General features: G+C 45.3%; 1 protein-coding gene across 1 annotated transcript in view; it reads left to right on the top strand.

The window, feature by feature from the left end:
- CEP135 (centrosomal protein 135) overlaps positions 1-19,774 on the top strand; it is a 115,563-nt gene that overhangs the window by 53,109 nt on the left and 42,680 nt on the right. The gene's annotated exons all lie outside the window — the stretch shown is intronic.

Raw genomic sequence — 19,774 nt, 5'->3', positions numbered from 1 at the left:
GAAAAATCCATTATGGGTTACAAGCCATGATGTGTATGCGCAACGTCCTGATTTTAGAAATGGGTTATGTCAGAAGGCCAGATGCAAGGGAGGGCACCAGGATGAGGTTTCTTGTTATCTGGTGTGCTCCCTGGGGCATTTGGTGGGCCGCTGTGAGATACAGGAAGCTGGACTAGATGGGCCTATGGCCTGATCCAGTGGGGCTGTTCTTATGTTCTTACTCCAAGTGCACCAGCAAAGTATTCGCAGATAAGGAACAGATAACGAGAGGTAGGTGACATTTCTGCCCCTTGCAGATAAGTGATTTGTGTGTAAAGAGAACTGACTAAGCAGCCTCGGGGAGCACAGGACCCCAATTATTATTAATAATTAATTATCAATTATATTAGTAAATAATTATAATTTATATTGTATAATTAAATTATTATTATTAAATAATGATTAAAACTAATTGGCAATTATTACTAAATTCAATATTTCTTTCCAGATCTCTTTTTTTGTCTAGCACAGGGGTGCCCAAACCCCGGCCCAGGGGCCACTTGTGGCCCTCAGGGGCTCCCAATTCCACTGGCGGAGAGGTCCCAGTCTCCAGTGAGCCTCTGGCCTTCCAGAGACTTGCTGGAGCCCATGCTGGCCTGACGCAACTGCTCTCACTGTGAGGGCGACTGTTCGACTCTCACTTGAGCTGGGGGACGAGGGCTCCCACCACTACTTGCTGTTTCACATCTGTGATCCAGCAGTGAAAGCGAAGAAAACGCTGGCCTTGCTTTGTGCAAGGTCTTTTATAGGTCTTGAGCTATTGCAAGACCTTCATTCATTCATGTAAGTTCCATCTCAAATATATTCATTTATGAAAATTTATTCAAATTTGAAATGTAAGTTAATTCTTTTTTCCCCGGCCCCCAACACAGTGTCAAAGAAATGATGTGGCCCTCCTGCTAAAATGTTTGGACACCCCTGGTCTGGCGGGTCACAATGGAGTGTTGATTTTAAAAGTGGGTCCTGGTGCTGAAAAGTTTGGGAAGCACTGCAGTACAGTATATAGATTATATAGTGGTCATGTAGCACTTGCAGCATACAACTCAGACCCAAGTTTACTGCCCACAATTTGGTGGCATCATCCCCATAGCATTTATACACAAAGAAATTTTATCTGTACTGCATATTACCTCCTAGGACGGGGTGTCAAACACGGAAGCTCTTTATCCTGCCCCTGTGATTATTGGGCTCTCCCAGTACTGCCCTTTCAGCAGCTCTGCTTCTGCTGAGGCTCTGGAAGGGAGCAACAGAAGGAGGAACGCTGTGGGGTAAGGAGCAGACCAAGAGGGTGAGAGAAGAAGATGCTGCCGAGGTGGTGGAAGAGTCCAACTATCATGTGGGCCACACATAGATGACATCACTTCCTGCTTAATGATGTCACTTTTGGCTCTCAGCAGGTGCCAGGAATACTATTCAGCCAACTATATGAAATGAGTTTGACACCTATGTTCTAGGACAGTGGTTCCCAATGTTTTTCAGTGGGTCCCTTTAGGGAGAAGGGCGGGATATAAATAAAGTTTATTATTATTATTATTTATTTATTTATTTATTTATTTATTTATTTCACTTGCATACCATTTGGCAGCCCATTTCCATAAATTGTACCTCTCATATGAGCAAAATGTTTATAATTAATATAGCTGCTGTTATTTCAAATTTGTCTGTTTTCAACTACTGGTCCATATCTGATAATACACAATTTGATGACCAAAATCCCCACAAGGCATTCTAATACAGACCTGCTTTTTTCTGCCATTATTCAATTAAGAACAGCCCCACTGGATCAGGCCATAGGCCCATCTAGTCCAGCTTCCTGTATCTCACAGTGGCCCACCAAATACCCCAGGGAGCTCACCAGATAACAAGAGGCCTGCATCCTGGTGCCCTCCCTTGAATCTGGCACTCTAACGTAGCACATTTCTAAAATCAGGAGGGTGAACATACACATTATGGCTTGTAACCCGTAATGGATTTTTCCTCCAGAAATTTGTCCAATCCCCTTTTAAAGGCACCTAGGCCAGAGGCCATCACAACATCCTGTGGCAAGGAGTTCCACAGACCAACCACATGCTGAGTAAAGAAATACTTTCTTTTGTCTGTCCTAACTCTCCCAACACTCAATTTCAGTGGATGTCCCCTGGTTCTGGTGTTATGTGAGAGACATAACACCACTCTATCCTTCCTGTGCATAATTCTTTTTTAGTATCCCTAAAGGTCCTGGCAATTACCCCTGGGGGTACAGGTACCCCAGGTTGGGAATCACTGTTAGGGCGCAATCCTAACCAACTTTCCAGCACTGGCACAGTTGTGCCTGTGGGGCATGTACTGCATCTTGCAGTTGGGGGGCAATCATGGAGGTCTCCTCAAGGTAAGGCAATGTTTGTTCCCTTACCTCGGAAATGCATTGTCCTTATGTCAGAGCTGGAAAAAGGGTTAGGACTGTGTCCTTAGAGAAGATGCCAGTGTTCTCAAAGCCATTTCCATTCCCAGTGTTGAACTCCTCTCTACCCCTCCCCCAGACCATCGATGCTCAGGCTGGCTTTCTGTTCAGGTGACAAAGAGTGGCTGGGATAGACCGCAGTTCCACCCCTGAATCTGGCCTTCATGAAGTGCCTTGTTTCCATCTCTGAGCGACAGAAGGGTTGGGCAAGAGATGGCTTTGGTTCCACGCTGTACCTCCCTCCGCAGAACTGCCTGGCTTTGTCTCCAAAGCCATTGATCAGTGCGCTCGCTGGCTTGGGTACTGCATTTTAATGAGCTCTGAAATCTACCAGTGGTGGTCACAGGTGAAAGGCAGAATGCATCATTTGCTGGGCACTTTCACCCAGGCCTGTAGTCAGGATTCTAGGGGTGGGTGGGCGACTATTTTGTCAGCGTGGGCAATTATGACAGGTATCTATACTGGTGTATAAGATCAGAATGAAAGGATTAGTATGGAGAAATATCAAAGACTAGTCAATGTGAGGGTGGGCAAACTGCTGACGCAGGGTGGGCAGTGCCCACGCTGGCCTCCTTCTAGCTACGGGCCTGCTCTCACCCCCAGCCTCACCCCCCCAGTCCCCCATTATGAATCAACCCCCCCCCCACGGTTGTTGAAAGGCTCATCCCAAGAAACCTGGGCTCAGTCAGTGAGCCAAAGACAGACCAGTCTTCAAAGCTGGCCCATTCTTAGGGGCTGAGAGTGTCCAGATAAGGCCATGATCTCCGTCCAGCTCTGGACGTGGGGACTTTAGAAAGAGTCTCTTGCATGCGGGGATCGGAAGGGCAGTGGGGTGGCTGGACCTGGGCTCTGGTACAGCGATAGAGAGGAATCTTGAGAAAGCCTGGAAGGAAGGGCGAAGCGAGCCTTGGGAATCCGGTGACTTGGAGGAAGAGCTCGCGGACGCTGGAGCGGGTTCCTCTGAGCAGTGGGGTGGGGATGCGGGGAGAGCCGGTGCCAGAGGGCATCAAGGGGGTCCCTCCTGGGGGACAGTGGCGTAGCTAGAGGGGGCAAAGCACAGTGGCGTAGATAGAGGGGGCAAAGAAGAGGGCAAAGCATTCGCCTCCGTTTTGCTCCCCCCGCCCTGAATGACTTCGAAGGGGAGGGGCAGTTTGCACGCCCCGGGGAGGCTCCCTGCAAAACTTAGTGCTTTGCCCCCTCTCTAGCTACGCCACTGCTTAGAGAACAAGAGTCCTTGGGGGGGGGGCGATCTCCTTGAGCCAGATGCCAGTCCAGGCCCCAGGCTGAGCCAGGCGAGGCTTCCAGGAGGCACCACCAGGTGCCTGGGGATGCCCAGGATCGGGGCCCCTCTGGCAGGCAGCGCGCAGCTGGTCCCCCTCCACCGGAGGCAGCAGGAGGGGAGCGGGAGCGAGAGCATGTGATCGCCGGAGCCTGGAATTGGCTCGCTGCTCGCCTTGCCATGGTGTGGCAGCAGCGGCGGGGCGAGCAATGGAGGAGGCTCGGGAGCGGAGCGCGTTGGGCGGCTGCTCCTGCTAACGCCCCGGCGCCCGAGGAGGGGGAGCCCGGCCACAGCCCTCCAGGACGCCAGGTAGGAGCCTTCGCCCTCGGGGGGCTCTTCCCCTCCCTGCGTCCCCAGCCCCCAAGTTTGGGGTCCTCCCCCTTGTCCCTCCCTTCTTGACCTTGTCCACACTGCCAAGCCTACAGCGCACGCCTAGGCAGGTCTACTCAGGAGTAAGCCCCATTGTGTCCAGTGGGGCTTACTCCCAGGTAAGTGTGCATAGGCTTGCAGCCCTAGTGCGCGCCTCCTCCGGCCCCCTACCCCTTTCACCCCCAGCCCTACCCCTTCCCCCAGCCCGGCTTTTCCCCACGGGGTTCCCCCCTTCCCATCTATTGTTCGGCTGATGGGGTGTGGATGTGCGGAAGGCAGGCTGTCAATCCGCGGAGGGGAAGTGGCGCTTGGCAGAGCAAAGATGGTCTTTTTGGAGCATCCAGGAAAGGCAGCGAGAGGGACAGGCAAGAAGAAACAAAGACATGCTGGGGAGGGGGAGATGGGCAGCCCCCCAAGGATTGCCTTGCAGGGCTGCCCTAAGATAGCAGGTGCCGAAGCATCTGTATGTTGACTTTTAATTTTTTTTCCTCCCCTGGTTAATTTCTTTCCTTTGGATCTCGCCTTCCTTTTCTGAGTGATTGTGTCAAAGAGGCAGCCAGGGAGAGAAGGGTGACTTTTGTTCCATGCTACATTCGCCTCCTCCCCCTAGAACTGCATTGCTTTGTCTAACCTTCTCCAAAGCCATCTATCAAGAGAGCCCCATCACCATATTTTAATGAGCTGTGAAATCTGCTAGTTGTCATGGGTGGAAACAAAAATACATAGTTTTCTATGCTCTCTCTCTCTCTCTCTCTCTCTCTCTCTCTCTCTCACACACACACACACACACACACACACACACACACACACACACACACACACAGCCCTCTGGACCAGATTTAGTGAATGAAAGGTGACACTTCCAAAAATGGGAAGCTGGTTTCCATCTGGGCTTGTCATTCATTTTTTTAATCTGTGGGATCATTTCTTCTCCCCCTCCCCCCACCCCCCCACCCCCGCCAGTTGAACACCTCTAAATTGTAAGCATACCACGATTGTGAATAGCTGGTATAGCTAGAACAAAATATTCTTCTGCAAGAGAATGTTGCAAGTGTCCTTCAGGATCTAGCAAAGATCCCACTCTGTGAGCCTTCTCTGCAAGGGGTTAAAAGAAAACGAGAAACCACAACCGTACATGTTGAAATTTTAATATGGTTAAACAATAGTGCTGCTGAAACTGAGCTGCTGGGGGGAGGGGAAGAGGTTAGCAGGGATAAAAGCAAGTGCCTATGCTCCCCCCCCATCTGTGTTGTATCTGTAAAATGTGCTTGATACAGAACCAGGATGGAGTGGGGTGGGGACCCATTTCATAAATCCAGACACAATAATGCTACAATCCTATATACACTAATCTGTGAGTAAGTCCCATTGAACTCAATGGGGCAAGGCTTGCTTCTAACACCACACGCAGAAGATTGCACTTGAAGGAGTGCTAATATTGTTGCCAGTACCAGAGAATGGCAATCTTAATCAGCAAGTTGTAATTCAATTTTTGTTAAAATTGCATGAAAACTAGTGTTCAAGGAAAATTATTAAGGAGAAAGTGTTGCATGTGTTATCCAAGTCTGTTTCGTTTAATATCCAATCTATTCAGACTTGATCTAGACCCAGTCATGAAAATGGGTGAGAATCTGAACTGCAGTAAGAATATATTTGAGTTTCTGAAACAAATACATGTCATCCACACTAACAGGTGAACTCAGAATACTAGAATAATGCTATGGGGGTTTCAGAAAAAAAACAAAAACATGCAGTATGGGATCAAAAGAGCTATTTATGTGAGCCCAGTGAAATTTTTTGTCTTTTCTCATTTTTTTATTTAAATAACAGACTCCCCACCCACCATGCTGTATTACACACTGCTGTTGAAACTTCTCCCAAAGTGAAACTTGTGCTGGTTGCACAGTTCTGTGGATCCCAGCCATAACCTGCTTCCAATACTGTCTGGATCAGAAGTTACTTAACATTTTAATTCCAGAGCTGGTTAGCCTCTTATTTCTAACAAACAGCTCAATTCTCTGCATGTCTACTCAGATATAAGCCCCACTGAGCTCAGTGGGGATTACTCTCAGGTTAGTAGGTTAGGATTGTAGCCTTATTGTGCTTGGATTGGCCTTTTTGTTTGGATGCCCTTGTTTGTATAAGGATACAAATGATAGCCTTATTTCTTTATATCCCTGGTTGTAGCCTTTTTCTTTGTAGCCTTCTTTGCATTTGGATTTATACATGCAGGTGTTTATCATATGGCATTGCAACCAAAGACATGTAGTCCACTCCTCAGGTGCATCAGGAATGGTGGCAACTAGAGCCAGTCACATAGCATTGCACATAAAATACTTCCCTTGGATTTGATTATCATACCTGGAGTAAGGAACTAGGTGGCAGCTGCCCCAGGGGAACACTGCAATAACTTTCATTGGGACATTGATTTTTATGGGAGAGTCCAGGATGTTCTTTACTTTGTCCCAAAGACACCTTTAGGTTCTAAAATGAACACAAGAGCATAAAAGCCCTGCTGTGTCACATCAAGGGTCAACTGAGTGCAGTCTCCCATTTCTAACTATGTTCAGCCAGATATTTTGGAGAAACTCACAAGCAGGAATAATCATCCCTTCACTCTTTGCTCAGGGCTGCTGGTATCCTGAGGCATACTGAAAGTTAGGCAGCCCAATTGGTGGAGTAAGCAATCTACCAGCATAAATGGCCTTACAGCAGTCACAAAATACATTCAGGCTGCATGCGGACTTGCACATTGCTGGAGTGCTGGTGTGAAGGCCTGAGCCTCCTTGTGTGCGCTGGTGGACTGGAGAAGGCCTGCCAACACAGGTAGGATGGTGGAGGAGGTGGGACAGAGTGCAGGGAAAGGGGCATGCTGGAATGGAGTTGGGTGGGTGGATTGGGTCCACAAAGGGGATGGTTTTGGTGGCAGTGTAGGCCTCCAGGTCCTAAGCTTTCACCTGGGACTGATCCACCTTCATGGGTCAATGCAGACTTGCTCCAGCGATATAGCTGGTGCAGATCTGAGTTGACCTGCTGGGCCGGCAGCAGCTATCCCAGAAGAAGGAAACAAATGTTGCCTTCCACCAAGGAGGCCTCCTCAGACCAAAACCGCCCCGTGGGATTCTGCAGGCCCCACATTGGTGCCACTGCATCACCTTTCAGGGAGTTAAATGGGATTGGGCTGTCAGCAATAATGACTAATAGATCCATTTTCCTTGGTTTTGTATAACCTCCTCTGAAAAACATCGAAATAGTCTTCATCACATTCTGGAGCAATAAATTCTATGCTTTATTTGCTGTGTGCAGGACCCTCTTTTGTTTGTCTTGAACTGACTTTTGATAAATTTCCTGGAGTGGTCCTGAGCTCTACTGTTATGGAGAGGGAGATATGGCAATGGAGAAAAAGTTCTTCCCACTTTCTCCACAGCATATGTAGTTTTATAAACGTCAGTCATGCTCCCCCTTGGTTATCTTTAAAAAAAAAAAATCTAAAAACCTCCACCCAAATGCTTTAGTCTTTTCTCATAGGGATGATACTCCAAATTGTTGTTCATTTTGATTGTATTGTAGATGTAGATGTAATGCATCACAATATTGCCTGTTTATTTGGAGTTCCTTTCTTAATAATTTCTAGCATGAAATTTTTTTTCTCTACGTCCTTACACTAAATTAATGTTGTAATTGTGCTATCCAACAGAATATTTTTTCCCCTGGGTTAGTAAGCATTAGTTCAGACCCCATCAGTATTTGTGTGGTTTGGTTTGCTTTACCCCAATATTCATCACTTTACACTTACTTACTCTGAATCTCATGTGCCCATTCATTAAGTGCCATTGTTGCCCATTCATTAAGTTTGGAGAGATCTTTTTGGAGCTCTTCACATTCTGCTTTTCATTATCCTGAATATTTCTGAGAATTACCCCAAACCCAAGCAGATGCTAATAGCTATTTTACTGCTCACTTGATAGCCTCGCTGACTTGTATGGCTACCTCACTGTTCACCCCTGACTCCAAATCATTTATGAATAAACAAAATAGCACTAGTTCAGGGCTGCCCCTTCCATGAGGCCACCTGAAGCAGTCGTCTCAGGCAGCAGATGGGGGGGGTGCCCATCTTTGTCTGCCAAGTTGTCTCCACTGTTGTTCCTCCTCTTCTCACTTCCTGGATTGGAACAGGAAGAGGAGGATGAGAGGAAGAGGAAATGTAGAGGGAAAAGAAGTGCTGAGTCAGAAGATTGGAAGGAGCAGAGGCTGGCGCACCATTGGGTAAGGGGGCAGCATTTGGCTACCTCATGTGCCAGGAGGTCTTGGGCTGTTCCTGTACTGGTCCTAGTATATTTCATTCAGGGTATCAACTGCTTACTTATTATGAGAACTGTCCATTATTCTTTCTCTGTCATTTATCAGTGCTCAGCTTTGACTGGGTTGTGCTCATTTCCTGAGGCTGAAATCCTATGCACATGGTCCTGGGACTAAGCCCCAATGAACACAATGAGACTTACTTCTGAGCAGACATGCGCAGGATTGTGCTGGGCATGTCCTAAAGATGTAATTGTTCCTACTGGGGGAAAAATTGCAATATACTGAATTATTCTGAATGCAGGCTTGAGATACCGTTTATTCTGCTGATTTATGGAATAGTGAGGGCTATTATTCAAACGTGTCACTGCAGCTCTAAAAGGTCACCTCTGTTGAGACAATATAGTAGTGTGGCTCTAGCAATATATCTCGTTTATGAAAGACGTCTGCTTATTATTGTTGACTCCCATCTAGGAAATTTTGGTTAATTCTTGCATTTTGAGATCTCTACTATTCTTACTTTATGGCTGAGAAAGTGAGGCTGCAAGAGAAGCGATTTGCCCAAAGCCACCCAGAAGCTATAGCTAAACACAAAACCAAAAACTCATCTCCCACGTCAGAATGTATCCGTGGAATGAAAAATGAATGGGACTATGAGTCTTACCAAAAATCCCCTTCTGGCAAAACCTTTCTATTTTTGCTTCTAATCTACCTTTTATTTTTGACACTGTAAATCACGCCCTCTTCCTTTCTCCTCTTTCAGAGTCGGGATTTTGTGGTTCTGTGCTTGCTCGGCTCAATGTTTATCTGTCCAGTCTTTCTTTTCAGGATTCCTTCCATGTACTGTACTATTTCTTCTCCTCCTTATCATCTTTCACCTGTCAGCGTTTCCATAGAATTTCTTCTTGGTCCCTTTTGGTTCTTTCTTTATATTTTTTTTTCTTGAACTTCTTATCACATCCTTCCTTTCCCCCCTCTATTCAGAAATTTTATCTCTCTGATCCCTTTCATCATTGTACTCACTAAACTATTAAGTTGTCTGTCTATTCAGTATGGATATCACATCATTTTCTCAAACTGAATATTAACAAAACAGAATGCCTGGTTTTCCTTCTGTGTCCTCTTCCCTCTTAAGTATTTAAATTAATTGATAAATTAAATAAACAGCCTGGACCTTCCACCAAGGAAGGTAATTTTCAGTATCTCTCCTTAGTTTTGTTCTGCAGCCTCAAATGGTTACCAGAACTTGCCATATGCACCTACATAGTATCAAAACAGGTAGCTATTCTTACCAGGGCTATCATTTTACTACAGTTGCATCATGTGTTAGCTCCCATCTTGATTAATGCAATTAATGAATTGCATTCACACTGGTTTGCCTGTTTCTCATTCATAATCTTGGTTCTTATTTTAGCTTCTCATCATGTCCTTTTTGCCTATCACTTTTATCACAATTCACCTCTTTTATCAGTTTCACTGGCTCATCCTTTGTTTGATTTTGGGGCTTGGCATCATTCTGTACTGACTTTAATCTTGGCTCTGTAGCATACCTGATCTCTGCTCCTTCTCATCCCCCCTCCCCACTTTTCTCTGCTCCAACCATAGGGACTCTTTCCCCCTGACATCCACTCAGAGTTTGCCTGCTTTCAGAAAAACTCCCCCAAACTTCTTTTTCCTTCTACTTGTCCTATAGGATCTCCCTCGAACACATACTTTAAGCTGCCAATCTCTTTCTTTGTTTTGGTTCTTCTTTCCCCAATATCTGGAAGTTGGAATGATAGCAAGGCATCAGCTGGATATTTGTCCATCTGGGTTGAAGGGACACGCAGGCAGGAGGTTTTAAAACAGAAGGGCGGATGGAGAAAGGGGGTGGACAGTGGCGAGGGAAAGAGGAACATTAAATAGAGTGACATCAAAGATGGTGCAGGCAGCAGAGAGAGGTGAGAGAGGAATTGCTAGAAGGATGGGTAGAAAGGACACCAAATGGGAAAAAGGAACAGAAAGGAGAGAATCAGGATCAACCACCACTGGAGAGAGCCAAGAGCTGGCATGGAGAGGGACAGAGCGCAAGTAAGACAAGCATGAAAGCATGAAATGGGGAGGAGAAAGAGAGCTGGTAGCCAGACCACGGGGAAGAACAGGAGGAGGAAGAAGGGCCTCCATTTGAGCCAGTATCCTTTAAGAACGTGGTGTGAAGTAACAACCTAGGAAGGGGAGACTGTAACCCCTTTCCTTTTTAAACCTTGCTCTAGAATAAACCAGGCATACTACTGGTATAGTGCGCATACTGTACTGTTCTCAGCTTCATGTTTCTATCCCACTCACACAAGACTGTCTATCCCATTTCCCAATGGCACACAGAGAAGAAGTTCCAAACACAAACAGCCAGGTCGTGAAGTTGCCGAAGCATGAGGGTTCCCTGGCTGTTCCTTCTGCTCAGTGACACAGTGCCCCCCCTTCAAGTGGCACCCAGGGCACCCAGTGGCACCCAGGTCCATACCTTTCATACACTAGATACACCTCTGCAGGTGAGCCTGCATTTCAAGGCAGAGTGGAGATGCAAAGGAATTCCTAATAATGGGTGATGATTATCCTACAAAATTACTGTTTGGTAGAGTCCCAGGAGAGTTCACTCAGGGTTAACTCGGGACAACAACTCTGAGGTGATAGCTTATGAATTTTGCAAGCTCTCAGTGTACTAGTAGAAAGTAACAGAGTAATAGAAAAGTGAACTTCTAGACCTCTAATGTATGGCTTGAGTTACTTATAAGTTGTCCTTTCTGCAGTTTCTGGGGTGCTTGACTGAAAAGATTGCCTGTCAGTTGTGTTTTGAGATCCTTAGCATGTCTGTTCAAGTCTCCTGTTGTAGAAGCAGCCTCCCAGCTGCATGAAACAAATTGCCTAAGCATCAAGCAGTAAACACAGCATGGACCTTGCTTTTGCTGTTGCATTAAAATGAGCTGTTGAAAAATACATTTATCAAGCTGACAATGTAGCTGTTAATCCAAGTTTTGTTGGGTTTTTTTTTGCATTTGGCCTTGAAGCAGTTTATAAGTCATTTTTCTGCTCTTTCTTTAAATAGCATGCTCTTTCATGCTCCTTTCCTAGATAAAAGGTAACCCTGGAATCCACACTTTTGTCAAAGCAAAACTTTTATGGGATTTCACAGTAGTGGAAGGGAATGATGCTATCTCTGTAAGAGCAGGAAGAATCAGGATGAAACAATTCTGTGGTCAAAGTTCATTCTTCAACTTCTGTAGCACAGATGGAGGTGGTCCTGGATTTTTCTCCACCTGGGGGCCACCTCTGTCTTTGCTGCCCCGACCCATCACCGCAATTACTTCCACGCGGCTGTCTCTTCAGTTCCTCCTTCGAAACAAAGGGAGAAGGAAGGAGGCAACCCAAAAGCGGCGTGAAAGACTCCATTGGAGCGTTTTGGCACTGCTGGAAGCAACACACAGGAGGTGTGCGCCACCTGCCTCCTTAAACCACCACTTGCCTCTGTCCTGGGCGCTGATTCTAATGGTGTCAAGACGCTCCGATGGAGACTTTCGCACCACTTAGAAGTGGTGCGAAAGGCTCAATCAGAGCCAGAAGTGGTGTGCACCTCTTCTGAAATCGTAGGGACTGCTGTCCTTTCCTCCTCTTTCCCCGCTGATCTAAGTGCTACCCCCCTCTCCTCCCTTTTAAAGAAAGGGGAGGAGAGGGAATGGCCCTCAGAGCAGCACAGAACCATGGCAACAGTGGCTGCGCTCCTCCAGCCTCTGTTGGCGCTGTTCTCAGCATACCCCGGCAGCGCCACCCCCTGAGCAGAACTCAGTGCAGTGCCTGGGGCATTTGCACCCCTTGTCCCTCCCCCCAGGTACACCACTGAGCACAGGGCTCAGGTATAAACAATCTAGTTAACATTTTGCAAAAGAAGCATGAAGCTGTCTTATTCTGAATCAGACCAGTGAGGTCCAGCGAAGTCAATACTGCCTGCACAACGCACAGGCAAGTATCTTTTCTTGGTTTGCCTGCAGATGCCAGGGATTGAACCTGAAATGGTCAGTACATTCCTACTGGTTTGACTTAGCTAGCATGCTGTTTCAAAAATGCTTATGTTGAGCTTATTACCTTGAAATGGCATTCATCCAAATCCTCTTGGGCTGCAGTCCTATACGGACGTACCTGGCAATAAGTTCGTCGAACGCAGTGGGACTTACTGCTGAGTGTACACAAAAAGGGTTGTGCTGATGGTTATCGCATTCAGTTTGCTCATTTTCTCTTTTGTATTACATACTTGAGCAGAAAAAATGGCAGTTTGTTTTCAGTAAATCTCAGTAAAGCCTGTTATAAGAAATTATGTGTTATGATGTAGATTTGGATTCCGGTTCTGAAAATGGTTAGCTGCTGGAATTTGTCTTCATTTCACATCAATACAATTTAAGCAGTCTAATTGCACAACATTGCAGCCTGGATCTATACTCTCACTCTGAAGAACATATAACTTCTTGATAATAGATTCAAATCATATTTGTGAAACACTTTTTATGGTTGATATCAACAGCAGATGTTGTCCTATGTAATTTCTGGGGCTTGCCTTCGATGTTGCATAATAAAAATTGAAAGCTCTGCTGATGTCACATCAACCATGGTATCGGTGCTGGTTAAAACTGGTTCAAAGAATGTCCTGCTCTTCAACCAGGGTTTGGTAGCATCTGAAGGATCCTGGTCAAGCAGCCTAGAATCCAGTTGGCAGTGGGGTGAAACTAGTAACTACTTGCATCTGGTTTATTCAGGGGTGAGGTCCACAGTCAAGCAAGTGGAAGTCAAAGTCACTCTCCGCAGTGGTACTACTGCAGTAGGGCAAGAAACTGGGGACTAGAGACAACAGGCTGAACACGTTAAAGCATGGAAGTCCAAGAAGCTCACATGTCCTGGAAAGTGGATGTAGAAGCCTCCCAGTCGATCAAGGAAATCATGATCTTGTTGGCACCTCCTGTTTGACAGTCAAATGTTCATGGTGGTGTGAAAAGGGGAGATACAGTGTTTCCTACCTGGCTGTGGCAACATTGCAAGGTCTCCTTAAGTTTTTATTTCAACAGACTGAAGCTGCACTCTCATTTATTTGCATAGTTGTTTTTTCAACTGTTGTTTATTCACGAAGAGGATCTGTATTTTAGGCCATGAGCTGTTCACAATAGCATTTGCATTTGTCCCCTCCACCATTTGTCATCATCCCCCCATGTTTCCCTTTGCTTATTCACCTATTAATTCTCATCCTTCTGGGCACTCTAATCTTTTTAATGCAATCCAGTGTCCTCCTTTTATGATGGGAATGGAAAGCAGTGAGGCTTTCCAAATTTTCAGAAAACATCTTGGTGGATGTTGAAAGACAGGAGTGGCCAATCCTGTTAACATAGGTGTGCCATGGGTCAAATGCAAAACACGAGAGTCTACCATTCAGGTACATGGTACAGGACAAGTATGGCCTGCCTGCCCTTGGTGCAGTTTGGCACTGTTCAGCGATGGGCTGTAATTTGGTGGCAGAGTATGTACTTTACATGCAGATGATTCGCAGTTCAGTTCTTGGTATCTTCAGGTAGGACATCTGGGAAAAACCCTTGCCTGAAACCCTGGAGCACCACTGCCAGTCGGCATAGGCAATCCTGAGCTAAAAAGGCCAGTGGTGTGATTCACTAGAAGGCAGTTTCCTAGGATGACAAGGGACATGATTACTGATGATAAAAATGTCGCAGGTCATCTGATGATACTGCACTTATTATGTGACCTAGAGTAAGGACTATCTGCACAAAGGGCACATCTCTGGGTTACTGAATCAGCAGCAGTTCAAGCCATGTAGTTCCTTTGCACTACTGGATATGTGAGATGAGCAGCACACACCAAGCTTCTAATAACTCAGTCATTCATTGCCTACAACTCACTGGAAAGGCTCAGGGCAGAAAAATTAGAAGACTGTCCCTGGTCTCCCACCTCGCCTTAGGGCTGTGCAGGTCTCCGAGGAGCCCATCATACAGGCTTAACCACTCTCACAAACTTATGTTGTACGAGTGTCTCCTTCGGTGTCATGCCCTTTCGCATCTTGAAGTCTTCTGGAATTGCCTCTTAAAGAGACAGTATAGTCTTAACATAACATGCAAACTCAAGTTTAGTATCTATAATTGGTGTACACTACTACTATTCATGTATTTCTGTTTAGAAACTGAACTGTCCTCAATCCCCCTTCCTCTTTTTGAGTAAATTTATGATCATGTTTTGCTAGAGAATCTGAATAACATACCATTTTAGCTGTGCTGTTCCTCCTGAGTGGCATTTCTTAGCCAATGAGAAGATACTGGTGCTTGAGGAATTCTTTTATAAATACTTTCCAGTTCTGTTTGAAAATCTGGATAATCATCTTCTTGAACTTCATGTAAGATGTTAGACTTCGAACAGTATGAACAGTGAGTGCGACTTCTTTTGAACTGCAGTTTTGGCCAGAAGCAACTGCAGAGGGCATGCATTCCAGCTGATTTTTCTCCCCTGGGCAGTTATTTTTATCCATTATTCTTGAATTCCTTTCACAGTTTACTCTCATTGATCAGTCCTTTTCAGAACACCTTAACCACCTGTCATTCCTGATTTGGAACCTGAGGCATATCGGGTTGTCTAGTGACTTCAATGAATTCTCGCACAGTTTTCAGTGGCAGGTACACTGACATTTCAGACAACTTTGTATAAAACATTATTTGTTGAGCAATCACCTGCTATTTCAATGTCTCAAAAAAACTTTCATGTGCTAAAACACTGGGATTATTTAAGGGTCCAATCCTATCCAACTTTCCCAGCGCCACAATGCAGCCCCGAAGTAAGGGAACAAATGCTCCCTTACCTTAAGGAGGTCTCTGTGACTATCCCCCACGACAACACGATGCAGCACACACTCTGTTGGCATGGCTGCATCCATACTGGAAGGTTGGATAGGACTGGGTCCTAAGGGATACAACACCTGGCTTAACTGTGATGATATCAGTAGTCCCTAAAATGTTTTGTCAGATGGCATTTGTCTTACTTTTCAAACAAAACTTATGCTCCTTTAACCAAAGGAACCTCAGATTATTTCCTTGTGACGTTCTCTAAGGAAAAAGACTCCTGTTCACAACCCTTTGTGCATAAGGTAGACATAGCAAGACTGACAATGGTGACAATGCTAATTTTTCATGATGTCCAAAGACTGGCAAACAAATGAACATACAGGTCCCTCTTGTTTTATGCCCATTTGTCCAGTGTGTGACAGTGTTCATGGGCCTGCTGCTTACTGCTTTCTCCGTTTCCTTACATGGCATCTTTGCTTTTTCAGCCATCAACATCAGTAGCCTCCCTCTCTGACTCCCAAAAGCTTCCCCATCCCCCTTCACTTACACCATCTTGTGCAAGCAGAAGTTGCCAGTCATCAGCGTAAGTGTTTTATGACTTTTCCCCTAACCTGTATGGTTTACATGCTTTCTTATGACAAAAATATTTTTAATTTACGTGTTTTTGAGATATGTGCTGCTTTTCAAGAAAATAACCCCACATTAAACGTGAGGCACCTGTATTACTTTTTTCTATCTTGTCTTTTCTCCAAAGTTGGTGCAGGAGGCAGGCAGTGGACAGAACAGGGTGGAGTGCTGAGAGTGCAAAGGGGGCAGTTATCATCAGCAGAGGCTATGCTGATATCTGATACATGCTTTCTTATGGCAAAAATATTTTTAATTTACGTGTTTTTGAGATATGTGCTGCTTTTCAAGAAAATAACCCCACATTAAACGTGAGGCACCTGTATTACTTTTTTCTATCTTGTCTTTTCTCCAAAGTTGGTGCAGGAGGCAGGCAGTGGACAGAACAGGGTGGAGTGCTGAGAGTGCAAAGGGGGCAGTTATCATCAGCAGAGGCTATGCTGATATCTTAACCGCCTTCATGGCCTCAATCCACCTACCTGGGTCCACTCAAACATGCACCAGCAAAACAGCTGATGTACAGGTCCAAGTAGATGCATCAGAGCAGCAAAGGCTTTCCCCAGTGTAAAGGAACAAATGGTCCTTTACCTCTGGAATGCCCCCCCCCCCCGGATGTAGCCCCAGATGTGTGTGTGTGGGGGGGATTTGATACAATTGGGCAGTTAATTTTCTTCTGAACATTTTGGTGCTGATTAATCTCCTTGACCATAATTACAATATTTAGATTTATCATTTGATAATATAGCCAGGAAGCCATATATACTATGGATTGTAGAAGCTGCAGGGATATGTCAATAAATTGAAACAAAATGGGGAATAGTTACAAAGCTCCAAGCAGTTTATGTTTTGATGTTCATAATCTATATCAAATAGATGGAAAATGTGTCTGCTAAAGAAGATTAAATTTAGAGGTAGCTTTTAGTGCATGCAGTGCATATAGTCAGTTTACATCTCAAGTTACCATGACAGATTTGGGAGCCTTCCAATGAATTACAAAGCATCTTTTGGAAATCATCTTTTGGAAATCAGAATGTAATAATTTGTAAGATTGAATTACAAAGCATCTTTTGGAAATCAGAATGTAATAATTGTAAGATGTAAAGGTTATTTTCCTTGTGATGCTCTCTTTGACAGGAGCTGATCTTTTGTAGTATTCAATAATAGCTGTGAAAATGTTTTTCTGACCATTCAGAATATCATTTTATGCCTTCTGAAAGGGATTTCTCTTAGAATCAATATAAATATTTGTTTTTCTTTTCAGAAGGATGTGGATGTATACCACTATATGTACATTCCCTTAAGAATAGCTGCTGTGATGTAGTGGCTGAGAGACTGAGGGCCCAATCCTATCCAACTTTCTAGTACCAGTGCAACCATGATGCAGCCCCAAGGTAAGGGAACAAATGTTCCCATGCCTTGAGAAGGTCTCTGTGACTGCCTCCCCACCAAAGGCATTCCCAATTGACACAGCTGCACTGGCACTGGAAAACTGGATAGGATTGGGCCCTAAGCTGTGAAGCAGAATTTCCTTGGTTCAAATCTCACCTCTGTCATGCTTTCCTTAGATAAGACACTCTGCTTTGATGCCCCAGATATAATCTGGGGAGAGTAATAGCTACCTTGCAGGGTTGTTTTAAGGATGACATCAAGATGCAGAGCTGTGTGTTTGAAGGTCAACCTGTGAAACACTTTGCATGCTCCAAAAGCACTGGAGAAAAATATTAAACACAATTTAACACAAGATGTGTTGGCCAAGAAGAATACAGGACTATAGTGAATGGGTTATGGGAGTGTCCAATGCTCGTGTGGGAGTGTAATAAGGAGATCTTAAATGTGCATCTAGATGCACTTTCTGGGTATTTATTCAGGTTGTAGAGACATAACTGGCACCAGTGCAAGCTTTGTTCCAAGGTAAATTGCCCTTCTTCCTGAAGATCACATCACAGTAGGAAAAGGTTAAAGTTCCCTATCTCCCCCGCTGCAGTTCGAGTCTGCAGGGAGAGATTTGATCCAGATGCTCTTGACTAACAAAAAATGAAGCCTGTCTGAGCTAATAATGCTTTAAGCAGCATTTGTCATTTTGTCCCGAGGACTCAAATTAAATTTAGTTTCGTGTGTGTGTGTGTGTGTGTGTGTGTGTGTGTGTGTGTGTGTGTGTGCGCGCACGCAGTGCAGTGCAGTGCAGTGCACACACACACAGGTGACGTGACACAAAATGGACAGCAGTGTGGCATTCTGAGAAGGAATGCATAGCATGGGCTTACCCAGAAAAATACACTACCGCTGTAGAGGGGATTTATCTGAGATGGCTGAACAAAAGGCAGTGTATCCTTCCTACACAGAAAGCACTTTCTGTGCATGAAGGGCCGGGTGGGGGTTTAGCATGACTGTCATCTGCTTCAGTGAGGCATTCACAGTCTTGTCGGCAGTGCTGCCTCCCTGTCCCCAGTATTCTGTATTTTCATCGGGCAGTATAGCAAGTGCTTTCATCTGACCTCTAAGTACTACCTCAGAAAAGCATCTGAGCAGGAAGACTGGCTGCCCTGTATTCTTACGATGGATTCACACAAGTTAGTTAATAGTACTACCAAAGCGGAAGTTGGCATACATTGATCTTGCAAGTGAGAAGATCTAACCTCTACCCATTTTGCTCAGGTTCATTGCCAGTCAGTCAGTCTTGCCTCTCCCATTCTGCTCCTTTTTCCTTACCCATTCCCCACTATCAAAATGTAGATGGTAGGCTTCAAATTTTTTTGACACATTAATCTGTGAAATGCCATGCATAGTGACAAAGCTATACAAATAATTTATCTTACAGCCCAATCCTAAGACTCCTGGTGCTGCAGGCTACAGTGGTGCTGAAATGGCCACTGCTCTATCCTGCAGGGCAAAGGAAGCTGTTGGTGATCTCCTCAGGGAAGGAGTAAAGCCCCAGCCCCTGCCATGGAGCTATGTAATGGAAATGCGCAAGATCCCTCAAGGAGATAGGGTGTGGTGTCAACAGTGGTCCCTTGCTCTGACAGGCAAGCATGGGGTTAACACCAAGGCCTCAGATGGCAGTGAGTGTGCTGCACAGCTGCAGCCACTTGGAGGTAACAAGACCCTCAGAGATAAAAGCAGCACCTGCAGGAGGGAAAAGGGTGTGGATAATACAAGGAGGAAAGCTTGGAGGAAGAAAGGAGAGAGAACTAAACTGATGGATTAATGGACTAAGGAACTGGCAGATGGACCTGCGAACTGACCAGTGGGCTAACTGACTAATGGACAGATGGGTGAATGGACTTCTGAGGACTGCTGGAGACTGATGTGTGGCTGCCATGCCCAAGACCTGCTGAGGACCAAGGTGTTGCTGTGGTGGCTGGAGAAGCTTCTGGCAGGAGAGGGGAGGAAGGAGGATCTCTGCAGGTTGAACAAGCGAGCTACCTGGTGGTGGGGTGCTGCAGTGCAGAACTAGGGCCATTGTTGGGGAACAAAGGGGAGCTAATTAGCTAAAAGTGGGCATAGGTTCTCTAATTGAAACTCGGACCTGGAATTTGGCAAAACAGGCTACTAGAGTCTGGGCCAGAGTCTTCCCCCCCCCCAAGCTAGTGAAAAGGCTGCTTTGGGATGTTTCTATGAAACCAAGCTTCTCATTTTGTGGTAGGCTCACAGGCTCAGATTTCCTGTGCCTGATCTTAGATATTACCTTCTTAGAATCCTGACTAAATTGGAAAAACGATGATTAATTTCCATACATTAATTGTTATGATTTACATTTATATGCAATTCTGAAAGTGAAAAGTAATCATGTAGTAGATCTGTACAATAAACAAAGCATGCACACCCATGCATTTCAGTACCTATGTATACAAAACACCTAGCCACCAT

The sequence above is a fragment of the Tiliqua scincoides genome, chromosome 6 (assembly GCF_035046505.1).
Source record: "Tiliqua scincoides isolate rTilSci1 chromosome 6, rTilSci1.hap2, whole genome shotgun sequence".
Classification (NCBI taxonomy): Eukaryota; Metazoa; Chordata; class Lepidosauria; order Squamata; family Scincidae; genus Tiliqua; species Tiliqua scincoides.
Note: the sequence above shows the minus strand (reverse complement) of the source record. Positions and strands in the feature narration are given on the sequence as shown.